The sequence below is a fragment of the Halyomorpha halys genome, unplaced genomic scaffold (assembly GCF_000696795.3).
Source record: "Halyomorpha halys isolate HHAL.00 unplaced genomic scaffold, Hhal_1.1 Scaffold1177.1, whole genome shotgun sequence".
Lineage (NCBI taxonomy): Eukaryota > Metazoa > Arthropoda > Insecta > Hemiptera > Pentatomidae > Halyomorpha > Halyomorpha halys.
Window position 1 is genome coordinate 283816 of NW_027114829.1, and position 5853 is coordinate 289668.

General features: G+C 29.0%; 1 non-coding gene across 1 annotated transcript; it reads left to right on the forward strand.

The window, feature by feature from the left end:
* Positions 1–4059: 4059 nt before the first annotated feature.
* Positions 4060–4131, forward strand: TRNAP-UGG (transfer RNA proline (anticodon UGG)). The gene has a single exon. It is a non-coding gene; the product is annotated as a tRNA-Pro (tRNA).
* The last annotated feature ends 1722 nt before the right edge of the window (positions 4132–5853 follow it).

A 5853-nucleotide genomic window follows, 5' to 3' on the forward strand; every position in this document is an offset into this window, starting at 1 on the left:
ATAAAATAAAAAAAAAAAATATTTTTTCATAATACATAAGTTACAAGCAGTTCCACTTATGAACGGTTAAGGTCGAAATAAAAAATAAAATACAAATTATTATTAGCATGAAATTGAATTATAATATAATTTATGAAATACTACTAGTAATATTCTGTATTATAATAATATCCTGTATAACATATTAATAATATGTATACTAAAGTAATACTTATAATACTATCAATATATACTACTCTATTCTATACAAATATTGAAATAATACTACTAAAGCCATTAGAATTGAAATTCTGGTTTTACTTATCACTATCAAAAAATAAACTTTTTTTAATATATATAAATTATACCTCAATATATGAAATATAAAAAATATTTGGTTATTCCATTCATAGAATTAAAACACGCATGTATGGATATAAACACGTATTTATATATCATAAATAATTGTTAAAAATTGATATAGAAGCATTTCAAGTAGAAGAGTTAATTTTTCATTTGTAAAAATTTTGATCTAAAACACCTAGAAGAATTTACATTTTCAAATAAAATTGACGAAGCTTAATCTGCATGATTTTTATTTGTCAAAAAAACCATTACTTTTAAGAATTGAATATATTATATTTTTATAGAAAACCCCTAACACATGTATGTATATTTATATAAATAAAATTAAAATATTAATCAATCAAAATTGGTTGAAATAAAGAAAAAAAGAAAATTGAATGTTATTTTCTATTTATTTTTTTTATTTTTTTTTTTTTGCTAATTACTATTCTTTACGTAAAGTCGTTAGGAATATATCTAAACCTCTGCGTTAAACTCCACTAAGTCACATTTCCTTGACTTTACCGAACATCAGTATAAACATAAAATAAAACACAAAAAATATCACTGCTTTGTTGAATTTGGTAGAATGAGTTTGATTTTTGACAACTCTAGTAGCTTTGGAAAAGTTTTTGTTGTGTAAGAGGGGCCACAGTGGAGAAAGAAACTCATATCTACGATAATGTCTTTCCATTTCGAAATTAACCAAATATATATATATTTTTTTCAGGTGCGTTACTATTCAAGAAAAGCAACGTTATTTTATCGTCCTGATAAAAGTATACTTTTAGTGTTTTTAAAAGTTTGTATCTTTCCAGAGAATTGGTCTAGACCATTCGTATCTCTACCTCTTTGTAAAGTAAAAACTGTTCGGTATCTTGAAGGACGCTTTATCTTAAAACTGTGTAAGACAATGTAACTTGGTAAATTCAAATCGCATATTATCACTTTATTCACAGACATGGGTTTTGAAACAAGTTCATTTACTCAGTTAATAACGTCCACTTATAGTGATATCAATTGGCTATCAATGAATATGGAATATCGCATCTTTTGAAATTAAATGTTCTACAACTCAAGGGAACAAAAACCGTAAAGGGGAGCAAATTTATTTCTTGACGCAAGATGAAACGGAAGTGGTTAGGAGCAATACTGGTAAATTCTTTATATTATTGTAATAGGAGAGTAGGGGATAAGAAGAATTTAACAATAAACGCAGTGCCTGTCCGATTGAGTGTTCTCATACTCTCTTATTACAGTATAAACATTTTCCGGCTTGAATAGACTTAGGAAATAGCTGTTCTATAGTAATTATTATAATTATAGAACTTCTGTAAATTTGAGATAAATGTTTAGGAAGAAGGCAACTCCGTTTTTCAGTTTTCATGTAATTGAGAGGTAATGACAAACTGGAAAAGGCAAGAACACAAAGAACACAAGTGAAAAAATGAGACAATAACCTTTTGGCGACCAACGAGACGGTCGGATGGATTAGAGGTACCGTACTGACTAGTTCTGTTCCAACAACTAATAATTATACAAAAAAGAGAAGAAATAAGAATAATACGAAGGGCAAAATGTACCTACACTGGTATACTGCAAAGATAAGGAAGTATGAGGTGTGATGGTCAGGATTAAACGAATCGAAAAGTTAATTTGTCCAGGATGATCGTGGGCACTTATATAACACGTTTAGTTACAACAAATTCACTCCAAATATAAGGTATTTTTGGTACGTTTACTCCTAACCGACATACCTCTACTACATTACATTTTCGTAGAGCAGTTTAGGTGCATGTTTCCATTCGTATACTTCCTTTTGTTTCTTTTTGTAAAGTCATGTTGCACCCCCTCCTTAAATTGTAATGGACCAATTGGTTGTATGTTGATTGTAATGTACCTTTGGTAAAGCAAAAACAGTTAAATAAAAATAAGCAATAATGCTATAGTTAAATATATATATATATTAATTTAATGTCCTTTACATTGGAAGTACTATTAAAAATGAAGGTCATGCAACTCTTTCTTTTGTATATCATGATTATTTTCGCGTATGACAGACGTAATATTAAAATAATTTAAAGTCACTAAGGTCATGACAGCGAAATTAAAAATTAAATACAGCCTTAGGACAGATACCATTAAAGGATAGATACAATGTAAGGGGATGATGGTGGCTTGGACGTCATTAATTACAGGGTCCTAACTTAATTCCGACTGAGAGAGGTCTTTGGACCGAGGAGATACCCGCATCCGAGCCTGACCTTTTGGCTCCTACCAGGGGTTTAGTCTGCCTTCTTCCATGGCTATAAAGCCAATCAAAACGCAATGAAACGTGCCCCAACGGCCGTAGTAAACGAATTCAAGAAACGGTTCTGGCTGTACTAAAATTTGATTTATCAGCATATAAGATCCTTGGGAAGAATCTATAAAACGTTAATTTAAACCAGTGATGGAGCTTACTGAATAAAAAGGAATTTGGTTTCAAATAGAGAGAAACATTTTATTGAAAAAAGTATGCTGCCAGATTGCTACAGGTCGGTTAAATTCAAAGCATATTATAGTAGAAATAGCAAAACAATTTTTTAAACTTATAATATATTGTATATAACTGGAAAAGGTACTATTCAATTAAAAGTACTATTCAAAAAAATAAAATAAAAGGAAAAAATGGATTAAAATAAAATTAATAAAGGCCATAAGGAAACAAATTATTACCGAAGATTTTTTTAAGCTACTAAAAAATCTCTAAAAAAAATTTCTATCTTAACCTAATTCATTTATTCTCCTTTCAAAAAAATAAAATAAAATATATCTATAAGAATAAATAAATAAAATAAAAAAAATTGTTTAAATTTTTAATATAGTCACAGTGTATAAATCTAATACAGATTAATGTAATATATAAATGTAATACAGTTTTGCACATATGTAATATTTAATTCGAATTTAAAAGTACTACTCAAAAAAAAAAAAAAAAATACAAGGAAAAAATGGATTCAAATAAAATTAATAAAGGCCATAAGGAAACAGATTATTACCGGAGTTTTTTTTTTAAGCTCCTTATTCTCACTTTAATGGCATTTAATATAAAATATATTGATATGAAACAGAAGAACAGAACTTCAATTTTTTTAAACAGTCCCATTACTAGTTGATTTGATAAAATTGTGTAGAATTACTACCGTTCACGAGGGCATATTTATCGGCAGATAAAAAATATTCTTCGAAATTTCTAAATTTTAATTTTTATATGAAAGTTCATACATAAGAGAATTAAATAGTAGTTGGTTTTTTTTTCAAAAGACGCTGAAAACTAATCTTTTTCGATTTTTCCAAAAAAAGTTATTGGCCTGGTATATAGAAGTATGTTTTTTAATTTATTATTCATTTAAACCTAATCTATACGATTAAAAGTATTATTCTGGGCGAAAAAAACAAACAGGACTATAAAACCATTAAATCATACAGGGGCAGAATAGATTAAATATGATAATGTTCAAAATTTCTAAAATTATATTAAATAAGTTTTTTGTTAGCTCCTAGGGCGCGGTCTACGAAATGGAGATTTCCTGGTCACTTTTCTGTGCAGTGGGAAAATCGAGATTCATTCAATGGAACAGCGCGGAGTCCAAAATAAATGGCTAACTTCGAACCAATGATCATACAATGTAATTTATATCCAATAATTTATAATACTTTAAAGAAATCTGTGCAGTGGATTCTATCCATCGTGGCCGCTTGGTCTAGGGGTATGATTCCTGCTTTGGGTGCAGGAGGTCCCGGGTTCAAATCCCGGAGCGGCCCTTAATTTTTTTTAAAATATTGTTCAATACGTTTTTTGTTTATTAGTTGTAAGTATTGAACTCTAAAAAAATATTTAAGCAAAATGAGATCGAATAATTCCATTATTGAATGAATATAATTAAATAAAAACAGCAAATCCCATGATTTACTATATTTATTTGACCTCTTATTTCACAGAAAAGAATTAATTTATTCTATTACTATAAATTTATTATTTCATAGTATTATTCAAAAATAGTTCTTAGCTGATAGAATTGTTTCCTCTAGAACTATTATAAAATAAAGCTTTTAATATCCTAAAAAAAAAGAATATTGGAAGAAGATAGTTAACCGTATTAGCTAGATTGCAGATAGTCCCGGTAGCAGAGAATAATGATATCAAAATAGTAAAAGAATAATATTAGTGCAGTTGACATTCGTGATTAAATCTGTCAGCCCTGACGAAGCCTTGCAAAGTGGGGCGAAACTTTGGTTTACAATAAATAGTTTTCTTTTACTATTTTGATAACTTTATTGACCAGCACGCGAAATAACTTCCTAAAAAAACAGTAGAAATATATTAGTAGCAAAAACTGATTATATAACATAAAAAAAATAATAAAAAGATGTTTATAAAAAAAATTTTTTTTTTTTTTTTATTGATATTTACAACTGTATAAAAAATACAACAAGTAAATTTGATCATAATGATAATGTTATGATACAGCATGTACAGAAACTACCTAGTAGTAGAACTAAAAACATTTTACAATATAAGGTCACGAGGCCATCTTTTCAGGCGCCTCGGATGATTGCCAGGAATGAAAGAGGAAGCAAGGTTAAAAACTAGTAAAAAAAAATTAATAAATAAATTATAAAATATTTTATTGAAAATTCGTAAGTCTGCAGTTTTATGTCAAAAGGATGAATGATTGATAGGAAATCAGAAAATGATGTAATATAAATTAATGTATTCGAACCGTAAAAAACAACACTTTTTAAAAAAAAAAATTTAAAACTTCAAATTAAAAAATAAATACAAATACATTCATATTGTTGAAATAGTTTACACCATTTTCCTTAATACTTTCTTTAATCCGCTCTTTTCAGTAATCTGTACACTCCTCCCCCCTCTGCAGCAATTAACTCTTTGTTCCGCAGGATGTAAAAAGACCCCATTGTAATCACTCATAAAGGTTAGGTTAGGCGGGCATCGTTCGATGAATCCCGATTTAGATTATAGCTTTATGGTGAATATTTAAAATTTTTTCAAGGCTTATAAGGAAAATAATTTCATTTATCTACTAATCTGGTCTTACATAACTATTAATAATAATCTACTACTGCATATTTCAAAAATCTTATGTTGCTGCTGGAAACAAGGCATTGTAGTGAGATCCAGGTTGGCGTGCTGAGGAACAGGTGGCTCGCATGCTCTCAGCCTCTGCAGGACTTGCGTGTCTTCCATCTTCTTGCTATTGTCCTTCATCTTTCCTCTGCTCCCGGCCACGCACCTCAAATCATGGTCCTTTTTTTGATTTTTTCTTCTTTTTTTTTTGGGTTCTCATCTTCATCACAGCTGTCAACTTCTAGTTCTCATCGCCGATCCGTCTAATCCAACGACTGAATTACCATAGGAATTTTTTTTGTTAATTTGGTCTAATTTATAGGCAAAAATATACCCAGCTGGCAACCTCGGTAAAATATAACTCATTAATATTTGATAGGAGGATGGAATTTTAT